This window comes from Mercenaria mercenaria, chromosome 1 (genome assembly GCF_021730395.1).
Source record: "Mercenaria mercenaria strain notata chromosome 1, MADL_Memer_1, whole genome shotgun sequence".
Lineage (NCBI taxonomy): Eukaryota > Metazoa > Mollusca > Bivalvia > Venerida > Veneridae > Mercenaria > Mercenaria mercenaria.
The window spans coordinates 17,148,381-17,167,764 of NC_069361.1; the positions used below are offsets into that span (position 1 = coordinate 17,148,381).

General features: G+C 35.3%; 1 protein-coding gene across 5 annotated transcripts in view; it reads left to right on the forward strand.

Moving 5' to 3' along the window:
* The window catches only part of LOC123544879 (kinesin-like protein KIF26B), a 245,457-nt gene that overhangs the window by 47,405 nt on the left and 178,668 nt on the right, over nucleotides 1–19,384 (forward strand). Inside the window, exon 1 of one of the 5 annotated variants that reach the window (XM_053540954.1) lies at nucleotides 16,649–16,666. The exons of the other annotated variants lie outside the window; for them this stretch is intronic. The gene's annotated coding sequence lies outside the window, so the exon portion shown is untranslated. Of the gene's footprint in view, nucleotides 1–16,648; nucleotides 16,667–19,384 lie in introns of those variants that run through there. 5 annotated transcript variants of the gene reach the window in all.

Consider the following 19,384-nt stretch of genomic DNA (forward strand, 5'->3'; position numbering starts at 1 on the left):
TTTCATTTGATCTTCATGAATTTTTGTCAGAATGATTACTTTGATGAAATCTAGGCCGAGTTCGATAATGGGCCATCTTGGGTCAAAAACTAGGTCACTAGGTCAAATCAAAGAAAAACCTTGTGTATGCGATAGAGGCTGTATTTTTCAACTGATCTTCATGAAATTTGATCAGAATGATTACCTTGATAAAATCTAGGCCAAGTTCGAAAATGGGTCATCTGGGGTCAAAAACTAGGTCACTAGGTCAAATCAAAGAAAAACCTTGTGTATGCGATAGAAGCTGTATTTTTCAATTGAGGTTCATGAATTTTGATCAGAATGATTACCTTGATGAAATCTAGGCCAAGTTCGAAAATGGGTCATCTAGGGTCAAAAACTAGGTCACTAGGTCAAATCAAAGGAAAACCTTGTGTATGCGATAGAGGCTGTATTTTTCAATTGATCTTCATGAAATTTTGTCAGAATGATTACCTTGATGAAATCTAAAGTGAGTTCGAAAATGGGTCATCTGGGGTCAAAAACTAGGTCACTAGGTCAAATCAAAGAAAAACCTTGTGTATGCAATAGATGCCACACCGGATCTTCATGGAATTTGATCAGAATGTTTGTCTGGATGAAATCTAGGTTGAATTTGAATATGGGTCATCTAGCCTCAAAAACTAGGTCACCCGGTCAAATTAAAGAAAAACCTTGTGTACGCAATAGGGGCTGCATTTTACACTGGATATACATACAATTTAGTCAGAATGATTGCCTTAATGAAATCTAGGTCAAGTTAGAATATGGGTCATCTGTGGTTAAAAACTAGGTCACTCGGTCAAATAAAAAAAACCCTTGTGTATGCGATAGAGACTGTATTTTTCAATTGATCTTCATGAAATTTGGTCAGAATGACAGCTTTGATGAAATTAAGGTCAATTTTGAATACGGGTCATCTTGGATCAAAAACTAGGTCGCTAGGACAAATCAAAGAAAAAGGTTTTGTATGCAATAGAGGCTCTATTTTTCAATTGAGGTTTATGAAATTTAGTCAGAATGATTGCCTTGATCAAATCTAGGCCAAGTTTGAATGTAGGTTACCTTGGCGTAAAAACTAGGTCATTATGTTAAATTGAAGAAAATACTTGTTTACACTTCAAGAGACTACATTTTTGGTCCAATCTTAATGAAAATTGGTCAGAATATTTGTTTCCATGAAATCACTATGTCAAACATGTTAACACTGTAATGGTGTGTTTAGGTGAGCGACCTAGGGCCATCTTGGCCGTCTTGTTCAACTGATCTTCATGAAATTTTGTCAGAATGATAGCCTTGATACAATCTAGGTCAATTTCAAATATGGGTCATCTGGGTTCAAAAACCAGGTCACTAGGTCAAATCAAGGCAAAACCTTGTGTATGCAATAGGGGTTGCATTTTACACTGGATTTTCATAAAATTTAGTCAAAATGGTTGCCTTGATGAAATCTAAGTCAAGTTCGAATATGGGTTGTCTGGGATCAAAACTAGGTCACTAGGTCAAATCAAAGAAAAACCTTGTGTATGCGATAGAGGCTGTATTTTTCAATTGATCTTCATGAAATGTGGTCAGAATGATGGCCTTGATGAAATCTAGGTCAAGTTCGAATATGGGTCATCTGGGGTCAAAAACTAGGTCACTAGGTCAAATCAAAGAAAAACCTTGTGTATGCGATAGAGGCTGTATTTTTCAATTGATCTTCATGAAATGTGGTCAGAATGATGGCCTTGATGAAATCTAGGTCAAGTTCGAATATGGGTCATCTGGGGTCAAAAACTAGGTCACTAGGTCAAATCAAAGAAAAAACTTGTTTATACTCTAGGATTTTGCTCCAATTTTAATGATAATTGGTCAGAATATTTTTTTCCATGAAATCACTAAGTCAAACATGTTTACACCATTATAGTGTGTTCTGGTGTGTTTCTCAGGTGAGCGGCCTAGGGCCATCTTGGCCCTCTTGTTTCCATCATACACATTAAAATATTTACACAAACAAAATTGGTTTATCATTTTCCACATATCAGTTGCTTTCCCTTACAAGTTTTAGCATGTCTCTCACACCACTGTGGTGGGAGACAAATTGATTTACTCCTGTCTGTGTTTGTCTGTCACAAATCTTGTCTGTACTCATCAAGTCCAACATTTCTCATCCGATCTTCATCAATCTTGAACAAAATGAGTTTGACAGTAAGTCCTCGACCAAGTTCAATAAACAGCCAAATCGGCCAAGGCTCTTCGCAGTTATGGCCCTTGAATGATCGAAAACACAGATGCCTGGGTGATACAGGTTTTGGTGCATGGTTGACTTAGATACATAATGGAGAAGAAATATGCAAATCTAGATGATTAGGCAGTTGTGGGAGACATGCGCTTTTCTCAAAAGCAACTCTATAGTTTTTTTTTACTTTCATCTGGAGATAGGTCCCTGTAACAGTGTTCATTGTAAGCTTTCATTAGCTCGACTATTCATAGAATAGTAGAGCTATTGGACTCGCCCATGCGTCGGTGTCCGTGTCGGCGTCCGCGTCCGCGTCCCGATTTTGGTTAAGGTTTTGTATGTAAGCTGGTATCTCAATTACCACTAGTGGGAATGGATTGAAACTTCACACACTTATTCACTGTGAGAAACTGACTTACATTGCACAGGTTCCATAACTCTATTTTGCTTTTTTACAAAATTATGCCCCTTTTTCGACTTAGAAATTTTTGGTTAAGGTTTTGTATGTAAGCTGGTAACTCAGTAACCACTTGTGGGAATGGATTGAAACTTCACACACTTATTCACTGTGATGAACTGACCTACATTGCACAGGTTCCATAACTCTATTTTGCTTTTTTACAAAATTATGCCCCTTTTTCGACTTAGAAATTTTTGGTTAAGGTTTTGTATGTAAGCTGGTATCTCAGTACTTACTAATGGGAATGGATTGAAACTTCACATACTTGTTCACTGTCATGATCTGACATGCACTAAGCAAGTCCCATAACTCTACTCTTTTTCAAAATTATGCCCCTTTTTTTTTTTGGTTAAATTTTTGTATGTAATCTGATATCTCATTATCCACTAATTGGAATGGATTGAAACTTCACACACTTGTTCACTGTCATGATCTAACATGCACTGTGGAGGTCCCATAACTCTACTTGGCATTTTTACAAAATTATGCCCCTTTGACTTAGCAGTTTTTGGTTAAGTTTTTGTATGTAAGCTGGTATCTCAGTATCCACAAATTGGAAAGGATTGAAACTTCACACACTTGTTCACTGTCATGATATGACATGCAGTGCAGAGGTTCAATACCTCTACTTTGCATTTTACAAAATTATGCCCCTTTTTCAACTTCTGTATTCATTCAGTTGACAAGGCTGTTGAATAGTCGAGCGTTGCTGTCTTCCGACAGCTCTTGTTTTCTAATTGTACTAATACACCAAATATAGTAAATTTGATGTGGCCTTCTAGATTGTTCAGCAGGTGAAGCAGTTAGACAGCCTCTGGCTAGCCAGTTTTTCCCAGTTTGCTCATTTCTATCATGGCAAATTTATGCAAAGTAACAAGTTAGTGCTGGATGGGAGTGCAGGAACTCAAGTTATGTACATTGACCAAAGTTGTGATTATTGAGAAAAAAAGAAGACACTAAGGCAATTATGTTTTTTTAACTCTTCATTAAGGCATTTCAATTTAAATTATTAAAAGTACAAGGATGTGTTTCTGTAAGAAATAATTACATTTTATGTGACCCCATGTAAAATATCCAACATTACCCTATTCAAATACCTTTATTGTTTTATATTCCTGTTTTTTTGTTATATTGAAAATGGTCTTTGGTTATATTTAGATATGGAAAATGAGTGCAGTTTGATGGTTGGTAGAGTGCTCATCTATTGTTAAAGTGTCAGTACTTCTTGTTGTCTCTCCAATTATCATGTCTATTGTTCTACCTGTATATCTTCTAGATCATCTTTAATTAGACAGATAGGATGTCTTGACATATCTTCAATAAATCTCTTGTTAGGACAGCTAAAATAAACTCTTTTGTCTTCTGTTTTGACATAGAGTAAAACATTTATTGCCAGTTTGATACATTTAATTTCCTAATGACATGTCATACGAACCGTTAGTGCAAAACATGGCCATGGTTTTTTGTTGTTTTTTTGCTCACTGAGTACAAATCTCAGTGTAGCAACTTAATAGTGGTGTTGCCAGCCTAGAAGTATTTGAATGCCCACTAACTGTTGTCCAAAAACTGGCTAGGTGGAACATCAGCATTCCTAGTAAATCCGTTATTTATTACAGGGCCACGGCATCAATCTGAAAGTACATGTAGGTAAAAAGTCTGTATTCAATACTTGCAGTTCCTCTGCTTGCTGAAAATATTTTTAAAGAATAGAATTTAAGTATAGTAACAGATAATACACATGTATGGTCATCTTAAACACAATTCAACAGATATAATGATGATAGAACTGACTTGGAATTAAATGCAAAATGCATGATGAACGTCTATTTACTCCCATATATGGTGAGTCATTTCACAGTCTCGCCGAGTGTGCATTTAGAACTTCTACAGAAATATGCTGGATAATCAAAGGATGCCAGAACATGATTTTCTTTCGTCCAAATTCAATACAATTCACTGATTGTAACTAATTTGCAAAAAATAATTGAATGTTTGTCAGTAAAGATTTACATACCATTTACATTGTGAATCTAGTTGATTATGATTATCTACGGGAATTGATGTTGGAGTAAATCTAGCAAAATTATGCGTTTTTGTTCAGTGGTAGACAATAACATGTCAGACATGCGAAAAATCTGTTTCCACTACAAATCAAATGAATATAAAATCTCTAGAAAATGTACTCATCCAAAATGGAAGTTATACAAGATTTTCCAGGATAGGGTCATGTGGGTATCTAGTGAAACCGTCCATATTGCAAGCCCTATTGATGTAGAGTTTACAGGCTAGCTAGGAGAGAAAAAAGGCTTAGTTACTTTCATAGATATCATAAGAAATATAAATATATTGGTTATTTTACAAAAATCAGGTGCCAGATATGGATTTTCATAAAAAAAGCCTGACTCAAAATCAAACAAGTACACAAAACAAGTTTATGTTTTTGCCTAGGTTGAGTGTAATCTTCCAAATAATGGCTGTCAATGTGGGCAGGATTGTACCTATTCATTGCATGACTGGGAATCAAGGACATTAGTTTTACAGACACTGATCATATTTTCAAAACAAATTTATTAAGAAGATAAGTTTGGTTTTTAAAATGTCCAAAAACAATCCAATATTTACAGTCAGGAGGTATTTCTCTATGTCATGATAATTTCAAAAAATTGACCAGTTCATTTTATTAGCTCGACTTTTCGAAGAAAAGGTAGAGCTATTGCACACGCCAGGGCTGCTGTTGTTAAAGTTTTTGATAAAGTCAGATGTCTCTGTTACTATCAAAGCTTAAAATAGTTATTTACTATCAAAGTCTACACCAGGAGAAACAATCGCCATAACTCTGATTTGAATTTTGACAGAGTAATGCCCCTTTTTAACTTAGATTTTTTTTTGTTAAAGTTTTTGATAGTCAAATATCTATTACTGTCAAAGCTTTTGACTTAAAACTTAGAATAGTTATTTACTATTAAAGTCTTCACCAGGAGATACAATCCCCATAACTCAGATTTGAATTTTTGACAGAGTTAAGCCCATTTTTAACTTAGAATCTTTTGGTTAAAGTTTTATAAATTTTTTACTGGCAGAGCTCTAATTCAGTCGAGCACTGAGAAAAGTGGAGCGTGCTGTCTTACTGACAGTTCTTTTCTCCAATTATGATTTAACCTTTGTTCCTTCTTTTTGAAGATTCCTGTAAAAAAATGCATGCCCCTACAATAGTTTAACACTCAAGGATAAGCGTTTTGTATAAAAAAAATTATTTCTGTGTGTTTCATTTAGATTGGTGCATGGAACTTGTGTTTAGCATTTTGTTAGCTCATCTGATTTTTTGAAAAAAAATGATGAGTTATTGTCATCACTTGAGCGGTTGTCGGCGTCGGTGTCTGCGTCGGCATTGCCTGGTTAAGTTTTATGTTTAGGTCAGCTTTTCTCCTAAACTATCAAAGCTATTGCTTTGAAACTTGGAATACTTGTTCACCATCATAAGCTGACCCTGTATAGCAAAAAACATAACTCCGTCTTGCTTTTTGCAAGATTTATGGCCCCTTTTGTACTTAGAAAATATCAGATTTCTTGGTTAAGTTTTATGTTTAGGTCAACTTTTCTCCTAAACTATCAAAGCTATTGCTTTGAAACTTGGAATACTTGTTCACCATCATAAGCAGACCCTGTACATCAAGAAACATAACTCCATCTTGCTTTTTGCAAGAATTATTGCCCCTTTTGGACTTAGAAAATCAGTTTTCTTGGTTAAGTTTTATGTTTAGGTCAGCTTTTATCCTAAACTAACAAAGCTATTGCTTTAAAACTTGCAACTCTTGTTCACCATCATAAGCTGACCCTGTACAGCAAGAAACATAACTCCATCCTGCTTTTTGCAAGATTTATGGCCCCTTTTGGACTTAGAATATATCAGATTTCTTGGTTAAGTTTTATGTTAAGGTCAACTTTTTCTCTTAAACTATCAAAGCTATTGCTTTGAAACTTGCAACACTTGTTCACTATCATAAGCTGACCCTGTATAGCAAGCAACATAACTCCATCCTGCTTTTTGCAATAATTATTGCCCCTTTTGGACTTAGAAAATCATTTTCTTGGTTGAGTATTATGTTTAAGTCGACTTTTCTCATAAACTATCAAAGCTATTGCTTTAAAACTTGCAACAGTTTTTCACCATCATAAGTGGACACTGTACATCAAGAAACATAACTCTATCCTGCTTTTTGCAAGAATGATGGCCCTTTTTAGACTTAGAAAATCATGGGTAGGACAATATTTCTATTACACAAAAAAAAATCAGATGAGCGTCAGCACCCGCAAGGCGGTGCTCTTGTTGTTAGCTCAGCTGAGCACAAAATGCTCAAGGTAAGGTATTGTGATCACCCTGTGTCCGTCATCTGTTGTTGTGCGTTTTGTGCGTTGTCAATGATTTGACTATCAACACTCTAGAAGTTACAATTTTAGCCCAATCCTAATGAAATTTGGTCAGAATATTACCCTAAATAAAATCTTGTTAGAATTTGTTAATGTGTCAACTAGGGTCAAGAACTAGGTCACTAGGTAAATAAACAGGAAAACCTTGTTAACACTTAAGATGCCACATTTTCTACCCTACCTTATGAAACTTTATCATATGCTTGTGTCTCTGAAATCTAGGACAAATTTAAAACTGAGTTACCTGAGATCAAAAACAGTCAAATCATAGAAAAACCTTGTTAACACTCTAGAAGCAACTTTTTATGCCCCCACCACTTTGGGTGGGGGGGGGGCATATAGATTTGCTCTTGTCCGTCCGTCCTTCCGTCCAAAAATGTTGTGTCGCGCGTAGCTCTGAAAGTATTTGACGTAGAGTCGCAAAACTTTACAGGAATGTTGGTCAGCATGTGTAGTTGTGCACCTGGGGTTTCGCGTCCGGATTCATTCAGTCGTGTAGAAGTTATGGCCCCTGACTTTGTAAAAATTGGTCATTTTAATGTTGTGTCGCGCCTAGCTCCAAAAGTATATGACCTAGAGTCACAAAACTTTACAGGCATGTTGGTCAGCATGTGTAGTTGTGCACCTGGGGTTTCGCGTCCGGATTCATCCAGTCATGTAGGAGTAATGGCCCCTGACTTAGTAAAAAAATGGTCATTTTAATGTTGTGTCGCGCATAGCTCCAAAAGTATTTGACCTACAGTCACCAAAGTTTACAGGAATGTTGGTCAGCATATGCAGTTGTGCACCTGGGGTTTTGCGTCTGGATTCATCCAGTCATGTAGGAGTTATGGCCCCTGACTTAGTAAAAAATTGGTCATTTTAATGTTGTGTCGTACGTAGCTCCAAAAGTATTTGACCTAGAGTCGCCAAAGTTTACAGGAATAATGGTCAGTATGTGCAGTTGTGCATCTGGGGTTTCGCATCCGGATTCATTCAGTATTGTAGGAGTTCTGGCCCCTGACCTGGGAAAAAATTGTCATTTTTTGCCCCTGACCTGGGAAAAAATTGTCATTTTAATGTCATGTAGTGGGGGCATCTGTGTCCCATGGACACATTTCTGGTTCTGTTTGATTCTCATGAAACTTTGTCAGAATGCCTCTATGATATCTAGATCAAGAATCTGGATTACCCAGGCTGAAAAACTAGGTCACTATGTCGGATCATAGGAAATCTTATTAACACATTTTTTAATTGAGCATCATAAGTACAATTTCTTGTCTGCACGATAATGGTTTCATTTATGATTTTATTTTAACCAAACTTGCACACAACTTGAATCACCATAAGATCTTGGTTCCTTTCTTGAACTGGCCAGATCCCATCATGGGTTCCAGAGTTATGGCCCCTGAAAGGGCCAAAATTAGCTATTTTGACCTTGTCTGCACAATAGCAACTTTATTTATGATTTGATTTTTACCAAACTTGCACACAACTTGTATCACTATAAGATCTTGGTTCCTTTCTTGAACTGGCCAGATTCCTTTATGGGTTCCAGAGTTATGGCCCCTGAAAGTGCCAAAATTAGCTATTTTGACCTTGTCTGCACAATAGCAGCTTCATTTATGATATGAATTTAATTAAACTTGCACACAACTTGTATCACCATAAGATCTTGGTTCCTTTCTTGAGCTGGCCAGATCCTATTATGGGTTCCACAGTTATGGCCCCTGAAAGGGCCAGAATTAGCTATTTTGACATTGTCTGCACAATAGCAGCTTCATTTATGATTTGATTTTAACCAAACTTGCACACAACTTGCATCACTATAAGATCTTGGTTCCTTTCTTGAACTGGCTAGATTCCTTTATGGGTTCCAGAGTTATGGCCCCTGAAAGGACCAGAATTAGCTATTTTGACCTTGTCTGCACAATAGCAGCTTCATTTATGATCTGAATTTAATCAAACTTGAACAAAGCTTGTGCTGCCATAAGATCTCAGTTCCTTTTTTGAACCAGCCAGATCCCATAATGGGTTCCAGAGTTATGGCCCCTGAAAGGGCCAAAATTAGCTATTTTGACCTTGTCTGCACAATAGCAACTTCATTTATGATTTTATTTTAACCAAACTTGCACACAACTTGTATCACCACAAGATCTTGATTCCTTTCTTGAACTGGCCAGATTCCTTCATGGGTTCCAGAGTAATGGCCCCTTAAAAGTCCAAAATTGGCTATTTTGGCTTTTGCAGCCATATAGAGACTTCATTTATATATATTTTTTTTTGATACAAACTTCCAAAATATCTTCAACAACAACTAATCTTGGATTCCATGACAAATCAGATCCAGTCGTAGGTTCAAGAGTTATTTTATATCTGATTACCTCCCCTGATTGTAGTCAAAATGGATTTATATTAGTAAGTCCTTAGGACTTATTTGAAATTTCATTATTGTTATTAGTTGGACTGAGCCAAACAGGGTAGATAACTATGGACTGATTTTATGTCAAATTACCTCCCTTTATTTCAAATTAAAATGGGTATATCTTCGTAACTCATGAAGATACTGATCTGAAATTTCATTTACATTTGTATGTCAACAGATTTATTTGGCAGATCCTTCTTTTGATCACTTACAATAATTTTCTTTTTAATTACTTCCCTTTTACGTTAATATAAATAGCTTATTTTTAGTAACTTTTTTATTATTGGCCGTAGGGAAAAACCGAGACCACTTTTCTGTGGTACAACATGGATGGTACCTCCAATTTTAGGTGTATTTTGACATATCTGTACCTTGTAAGATTTTTTTTCTTTCTGGTTAAATTTCTTTCCTTTGTTGTTCCTGTCCTTTGGACTTAGATATTTTTTCTGAGGACCTTCTTGTCCTCAAATGCAATGATAACAGGTGAGCGATTTAGGGCCATCATGGCCCTCTTGTAATATATCATTGTCAGAATGTTTGTATTTATGAACTCAGGCCAAGTATGATTATCAAGATCAAAAAATAAATTAGTAACTAGGTCACTTGGGAAAAAAAACAGGTCATTAGGTCAAATCATAGAAAAAAACCTTGTTAAGACTTCATAGGTCACCTTTTCAACTTGATCTTAGCCAGAATGTTTATTTGTATGAAATCTAGGTCAAATTCAAAAGTTTGATACCTGAGGTCAAAAACTATGTCACTAGGTAACTTTGTTAATGATCTACCTGATTTACATGGTCAGTATGTTTGCCTCAATGAAATTTAGGCCAAATTAGGTACTAGGTTACCTGGGGTAAGAACTAGGTCAGTTGAGTGATACAGAGCCTTCAGGCCCATCTTGTATTTAGAACAAGTTCCAGACGTTAGAACTTTCTTTCAATTAATGATGAAATTTCTTGATTAGAATATACATATGTTGTGAATTGTTACCTAATAGGTTGAATTCCTAAAAATCTGAAATTTGATTGGCCACTTTGATATGGAGTGGGGTGTTTTTCCTGTGAAATATGTAATAGAGGTAAGCAAACAGACATTTAATGAACTTGCTTAACAACTATAAAATCCAAAGTGGATATTCATCAATATAAATTTTCATAAAAAATGACAGCATTTTAAGTTTTTCAATATTTCATGAGTTGCAGTTGATCTGTTTTCTTTCTTCTCTCACAAAAATCAAATCGGGAACATCTTTCATGTGTGGACCACACAAAAGAGAAATCTTTGCCTGCAACTGGAGCCATTACTTTAAATTGGTGGAAATTCTCTCCTCAATTATTGCATTATTTCAGCATGTGATAAAAGTACTTTCAGGAATTTCAAAGTAAGGAACATTTCCTGTCTGTGAGATAGTAAATCATGGCACTGTTCAGCTAAAGATAGAGAAAAAACAATGTATATGCCAAGGTATGCAGCTATCCAGAAAAAAATTTCATGTTCTGTTACCTAGATTGGCTAACTAGATAGATGTGCATTGACCCTGTTAATTAAATAGAAAGCGAACACATGTTTTTGAAGCCAATTTCTTCAGGTGCTTTGTTTTTTTGGCAAGCATGATGAATATGAGGGTTTATTTTTGTAAATAAATAGAAATTTCATGAGTCAAGGTTTTATGAAAAGTTTTTTTTTGTACAACAAGGGACTGAATCAGTATGTTTAAAATAGTTACAAAATTGACCAGAAGAATGCTCAGACAGTCTCTGCAAAAATAGGAATTAAACAAACGACGTAAAAAAGACTTCTTAATATTTAATTCTCTATAAATTGTTGAAAAGCATGGAGTGCCCAAAACTATTGGATGGGAAAAAAACATCAGGCCATTCTTTGTACAATTTGTTTGTAATTCAATGCTCTTTGGTTTTTATGCTTAGTTCTGTTTTTTGCCTGTTAAGTCTTTGCTATATTCAATAATTTCTAAAAGACAACTAAATGGTCAGTCTGCAGTGGTGATTAACGTGTCTGCCTGCAGAATGCAATTTCTGCATGCAATCATAGTCTGCAACCAGATAAATTATTCTGCCCAAACATTCAATTTTCTGTGATTATCACTCGCTAGTTTTCCATTTTTCAATCCTTTAAACACTTAAAGATGCTACCGTTAGTCCAAGCAGACATGATGATAAAGTATGGATTATCCGCCAAGCATTATATGGGTTCATTGAAGGGAAGATACTACAAAAGGGCAGTGTGCTAAGTCAATTTTAGGGTTTGGAAGGACTGGGCGGAGTAGATGGTCATTACAAGATTTATTTTAAGTCCATTTTCACGCTCCCTGACAAAAGGCGAGAACAAAGGCTGATGGGATATTTATGTCATATTTGGTTGGTCGTCCGGACTGTTCTATTGACTTTATTTCTTGTTATTAATGTTTAAAAAAAATATTTGGATATTTCAATTTGAAAGGGTATACATGTTATTTTTCGTTTCTTTATGTGACATGTTCAATTACATGGCACAAAACCGTGTTTTATGTTATTCACATCTATTTTTTACAGAAAAACAAGAAAAGAAACCAGCATGGGTTTTGCATGTTTGTTTGTATGTAAGCTTATTTGTAGTTGCCACCGGTATCTATATGGGCGATTCCTCCAGAAGACTGTTAGTAATGTTAGTCGCAGGATAGTGCAAGATACAGAAGACGCTCCAATACCAGAAGCTTCCCTGGTTCTTTAGCGTGCCAGGTGTAAAGCACCCATACACAGGACTCTTATCCCAGTGTTAGTAATTTTTAGTTGGAGGAGCGGGGGGCTCAAACTCCTGGACCACTGCATCCACTCTTGGTTTTGCATGTACAGTAGAATTCCGCTATTAAGACCACCCATGGTTCTTTGTAAAACTGGTCTTATTAGCGGTCTGGTCTGATTAGTGGACAAGGCTTTACAGGTATGGTCTGGCAGATAATAACACATTGGAATACAATCAAGACGCAATAATGGCAAACACAGTGTTCAATTTATATGTACCTTTATTTTCTTTAATTTTTTTAGCTTTAAATACTTGATCACTGTGTTAATCAAAGAGTTAATCAAACTATGTATTAATTAAGGACGCACTTAACTGATAATGGTTTGAATTTTGTTCAATTAAAGACAATTACAACAATATCAAACAATTTCAAACTTCATTCTCCGCTGAAATCCCAAACGTATTTACATCAATAATAACAAGCAAACACCGTTTAGATCTAATTAAATCCGTTTTAATCCAGTCAATTTGATCAGCGGGCATACGTCTAATTACAAACAAATTAATTATTTCAACAGTTTCTTATGTCAAAATAGTGATGTAAAACACGAAACATTTTTAAATAACAATTTCAGACAATCAAACAGATTAATACGTTGTTTTGATAAAGACTTGTAGCAATTAACGGATAAATACACAATGTACACGCTTAACGTGTTAACACGATGTCGCACGTGTTGATTCCCGCGGTGATTCGCGGTAACATACAGAAGTAATTGAGTGGTCGTAATTGCGGTGATTAATTAAGTGTGAAAAAATCAAACAGTTCCGAAATTGGTGGTCGCATTAGTGGATTAGCGGTCTGGTCGCATTTTCGGACAAACGACCATTGGTTTTAAGAAGGAAATATTCCGTTCTTTGCAAAATCGGTCGTATTAGCGGTTCGGTCGTAATTTCTGAGTGGTTGTAAGTAGGAATTTTACTGTATATGGAATCAAATGTATAGGAAGTTGAAAATGTAGTAAAAAAATTTGCTGCACCCCATTACCATGCATCACTTAACCTTCCAGACATCCAAGTCCTGCTGTAGGCTTATTGCACTTTGATAATACAATTACATTTTCCTAATTAGATGCTAACTAGCTTACATATTTCCCCTTACATGATTGATATATCTTGTCTGACCTGCACGACCTCAACTTTTTTTCTTGTAAGTCCCTCTTTTAATGTAGCCAATTAACATTGTAAATGTCTAGGTAGATTTAACATCAGATTTCTTCATGTCAGATCACTTGTCATGTAAGATGACATCAAAGTTTGAAACTGATGTTGATTTCACACCTGTATCACACCTGGAGCAGAAGAACTACAGTAAAATATTTTGTAAATAGATACCACTGTATCAGTTAATATGACTTGTATTTGCTTAATATATGTATTTAATATAATTTAATTTTAGTATGTTCTATCCATGAGATGGTTACATTGTGTGCACAAGATAGTATGTACTGTCCATGAGGTTGTTACATTGTGTTCACAAGATAGGTTGTTCTGTCCATGAGATGGTTACATTGGTGCGCAAGATTATGTTCTGTCCATGAGATTGTTATATTATGTGCACAAGATAGTATGTTCTGTCCATGAGATGGTTATACTGTGTGCACAAGATAGTATATACTGTCCATGAGATGCTTACATTGTATGCACATGAGATAGTTACATTGTGTGCACAAGATAGTATGTACTGTCCATGAGATGCTTACATTGTCAGCACAAGATATTATGTTCTGTCCATGAGATGGTTACATTGTGTGCACATGAGATGGTTACATTGTTTGCACAAGACAGTATGATTTGTCCATGAGATGGTTATATTGTGTGCACAAGATAGTATGTACTGTCCATGAGATTGTAACATTGTCCGCACAAGTTATTATGTTCTGTCCATGAGATGGTTACATTGTGTGCACATGAGATGGTTACATTGTTTGCACAAGATAGTATATTCTGTCCATGAGATGGTTACATTGTGTGCACAAGATAGTATGTTTTGTCCATGAGATGGTTACATTGTGTGCACATGAGATGGTAACATTGTGTGCACAAGATAGTATGTTTTGTCCATGAGATGGTTACATTGTGTGCACAATATAGTATCTTCTGTCCATGAGATGGTTACATTGTGTGCGCAAGATAGTATGTTTTGTCCATGAGATGGTTACATTGTGTGCACAAGATAGTATGTTCTGTCCATGAGGTGGTTACATTGTGTGCGCAAGATAGTATGTACTGTCCATGAGGTGGTTACATTGTGTGCACAAGATAGTATGTACTGTCCATGAGGTGGTTACATTGTGTGCACAAGATAGTATGTACTGTCCATGAGGTGGTTACATTGTGTGCACAAGATAGTATGAACTGTCCATGAGGTGGTTACATTGTGTGCACAAGATAGTATGTTCTGTCCATAAGGTGGTTACATTGTGTGCACAAGATAGTATGTTCTGTCCATGAGATGGTTACATTGTGTGCACATGAGATGGTTACATTGTGTGCACAAGATAGTATGTTTTGTCCATGAGATGGTTACATTGTGTGCACAATATAGTATCTTCTGTCCACGAGATGGTTACATTGTGTGCACATGAGATGGTTACATTGTGTGCACAAGATAGTATGTTTTGTCCATGAGATGGTTACATTGTGTGCACAATATAGTATCTTCTGTCCACGAGATGGTTACATTGTGTGCACAAGATAGTATGTTCTGTCCATGAGATGGTTACATTGTGTGCACAAGATAGTATGTACTGTCCATGAGGTGGTTACATTGTGTGCACAAGATAGTATGTTCTGTCCATGAGGTGGTTACATTGTGTGCACAAGATAGTATGTACTGTCCATGAGGTGGTTACATTGTGTGCACAAGATATGGTTACATTGTGTGCACAAGATATTATGTACTGTCCATGAGATGGTTACATTTGTGTGCACAAGATGTAATGTCTGTCCATGAGATGGTATATTTTGTGCAAGTAGTATGTTTGTCCAGAGATGGTTACATTGTGTGCACAAGATAGTATGTTCTGTCCATAAGGTTGTTACATTGTGTGAACAAGATAGTATGTTCTGTCCATGAGATGGTTACATGGTTTGCACAGGATAGTATGTTTTGTTCATGAGATTGTTATATTGTGTGCACAATATAGTATCTTCTGTCCATGAGATGGTTAGATTGTGTGCACAAGATAGTACGTTCTGTCCATGAGATGGTTACATTGTGTGCACAAGATAGTACGTTCTGTCCATGAGATGGTTACATTGTGTGCACAAGATAGTATGTACTGTCCATAAGGTGGTTACATTGTGTGCACAAGATAGTACGTTCTGTCCATGAGATGGTTACATTGTGTGCACACGATAGTATGTACTGTCCATCAGGTGGTTACATTATGTGCACAAGATAGTATGTACTGTCCATAAGGTGGTTACATTGTGTGCACAAGATAGTATGTTCTGTCCATGAGATGGTTACATTGTGTGCACAAGATAGTTGCACAAGATAGTATGTACTGTCCATAAGGTGGTTACATTGTGTGCACAAGATAGTATGTACTGTCCATAAGGTGGTTACATTGTGTGCACAAGATATTATGAGATGGTTTCATTATGCGCACAAGATAGTATGTTCTGTCCATGAGATTGTTACATTGGTGCACAAGATAGTACGTTCTATCCATGAGATAGTTATATTATGTGCACAAGATAGTATATACTGGCCATGAGATGGTTCTGTTGTGTTTATAAGATTAACATGCCCTGTGTATGAGGTAGCTAGATTGTGCGTTTAAGGTAGTATGATGAGGTAGTAAGATGTATGCTTGAGATAGTATGTTGTTTGAACAAATTCTGTCTCTTGGGGCTTCTGTAAATGTTGCATTTTCATATTTTGCTGACTGCCCACTACAATGAATTGCAAATGTGCTCCAATAAAACCAGTGTAAATTACAGCTTGTTGTGTGTGATTGTTGTAAAATATATGCAGAGATTTATTTATTCATTCAGTTGTTAATTCAAGTAAATAAGATTTAGACATCTAGTGTTGTTTTATGGTAATTTAGCTCTCGCCTTGGAAAAAAAAAATCTGACTTAATTTTCCACATGAGGAAACTTACGCTAGGACAGTAAACTGTCCTATACAATAGAACAGTGTAGTCTCAACCTTATTTTATTTTAATAGCCTACATTTTACTGTATATTACCATTAAGTTAAGAGATGTTGCCATGATTCTTTTTGACACATTCCAGTTTTCATTACATTTTTATTCCTGTTTTTATCCAAGTTTTTAGAGATGTTTCATTTTTCATGTATTTGGAATAGGATATTTTAAAGGTAAATTTAGATTCTAGTTTGTCATTAATATTTAATTGATTGTATTGTTCCAGCTATTACTAGATCGTTAGGGCGTCTTTTTCATTTTGCTCAGATACATAATTGAAATTTAATGCTCTGTTTTGAATAATTTATTTCATGTTTCCATCTATTAATTTGTGCTGAGTAAGAGAAATATTATCTATCATGAAGTTTTTGTTCATGTAGAGGGGTTCTAAAGTATATTTTATCTATTTTGAGTTTGTTCTATAGTTTCATCTAATAAATAAATTATTTTCTCTTACATTTGCCTGATATCATGGTGAATTATGGGACTTTTTACCCAAAGAATCTAGGTTGGAGGAGTGCTATACACTGGCTTTATCTTTGCTATACAAAAAGAAAAATGTAGAAAATCAATGCTTCTTAGATGGACATTACTTTTTGTAAGTTTCTAGGAAACTGTCATGGTTTTAATTGATATAATATTAAGGAACGTTTCATAATTATGCATTGAAAAACTGCATTCTGGTTTAAAGGTAGTTATTCAGAACTTTACCTCACTGAGTGAATTTTCGCTAAGGTTTTTTTTTAAATTTTATTTTACTATCCTGCAGTTGCCAAACTTACTGTAACATAAATAGAGATCTATAAGTTTAATTAACATACTCTGCCCTGGAAACAATATGAATATAATATCTGTTGTATTATAATTGTCAAAAATAAGCATTGACAATTACTTAGCCCAAATTCATTAGAAATCCAGGTTTGTAAAATTTATTATTGCCAATTTTGGTCGGGTAACCAAGACAGACCATAAAATAAATGAATTCCAAAGCTATATACACAGTTTTAAAATATGGCTTAAATGTTATCCAACACTTTCAAACTTCAAACATCTGGCAAGTAATATGTAATATAAAGTATTTTTATGTTCTAAACTGCATGATTGTGTAATGTTTTCCTTGATGGCCATTATAGTATCTTTGAACTTCATCAAAATTTCCTCACAATTATTACATACTTAATAGTATTTCACCTCAATAATGACCTGTAATGTAATACAAAATGTCACCCTTTTACTGTTACTGGCCATTTGTGCTTCAGGCTACATTGCTTAGCAGCAAGAAGGTCAAATTAACTTGACCTTTCTCTGTTTTCCATATGTGAATGTATGAAGTAGTTTGATATGACATGTACAAGTCTGTGTGTCCATACTGGTCATGTTCCTGCAGTGACCAGGAAATTAAAGCCCATTTTCTATTGTCTCAGCCTCATGTCACTAGTAGTGGATAGGGTGTCGGGTCACTATAGGAACAGATGACCATTGAGATATAGCTAAATTAATTTCAGTCTCTAAAAGGTTTATTAGCATCATTGTGTCCAAATATTTTTATCTTTAGTTAGAAATGTGTTTTCAGTTGAAATCGTTGCAGTTAATTACTGTAACTTGTGCATCTTTGATGAAATTTGATTTTGTATGTTCTAGTTTAAACCAAGAGGACGAATTTGTTGTTAAAGCTCTTAAAGCGATTCATTTGTGCTGCTTTTCTTACTGAAAATAGAAAAACATTTCCTTATGATTGCTGCCATTATTTCTTCTAGTGTTTTCACCTCTGACACAGGACTGAAATTAAATTGAAATATAATTTCTAAAGACTATATGTTTTAATTTTATGACTGCTGCCTGGCTTTAAAGTGCTTTGTACCCTGTTGTCTTTCTTTTGGGTTATATCCATGAATCTTTCTGATTATGATTTTATGGCACTGATTTATGTTCATCATGAATTCATGTTCCTTGGAAGCTTGTTGTTTGTTGAAGAAGCTGCTTCATGATTAAGAGTTAATCAGGGTCATTCAAAGGCTAGATGTATGTGTTTTTTATGCAAATAATGGGCCCAAAACAGCCTTTTATATTGATTGTTCCCTAAACATGGACTCTAAAGCATGATAATAATGGCAGAATTACAAGATGTTTGATTTACACAAAATGTCTCAGGAATAAAGCAGTCCCAAACGTTAATGAGTTATATACATCAGAACATGGTTATTGCCAGAATTTACATTGATCAAGGGAATTTTGGCATATGATATATTCTAGATGGGAAATTCTCATGTCTTTTATGGAAATTTTTGTTTTGAAGGCTATAATTTATGTTGTTTAAAAAAAAAGTTTATTTCTTTTTCTATTGTAAGTAAGAGCTCCAGCTTATAACATTGTGTAGGTTTGATGTAATTGTATTCATTTTTGATAACATGTGTCTCGGAAAATCCAGCTATCTCATCCATCAATTTAGAGACTGAAATACAACTGACTTAAGTTTGTAGAAGACATGAAAATAGGAACGAGGACTGTTTCCATAATGAAGATTTTGTGGAAACTTGATGTTTAAGTGTTTTAGAAATTGTAAAAATGATTTGATTTTTAACAGAACATTAAAGAAAATAGCAAGTATTAAATTCAGTCAGTGGTCATTTTGATTTTTGTCGAGCCAGTAAGGGAATGTGGGATTATAAAATAACCTGGCACAATTGTTTACCACCATGAGACGGTGTGTCGCGTACAACACGGCATCAATAATCTTAAAGGTCAAGGTCACACTTGGAGTTTCAAGGTCAAATATGGCTATGATTGACCTTGTCCGGACAATAACTTCGTCATTGAATGCGGGATTATAAAATAACCTGGCACAATTGTTTACCACCATGAGATGGTGTGTCGCGTGCAACACCGGCGTC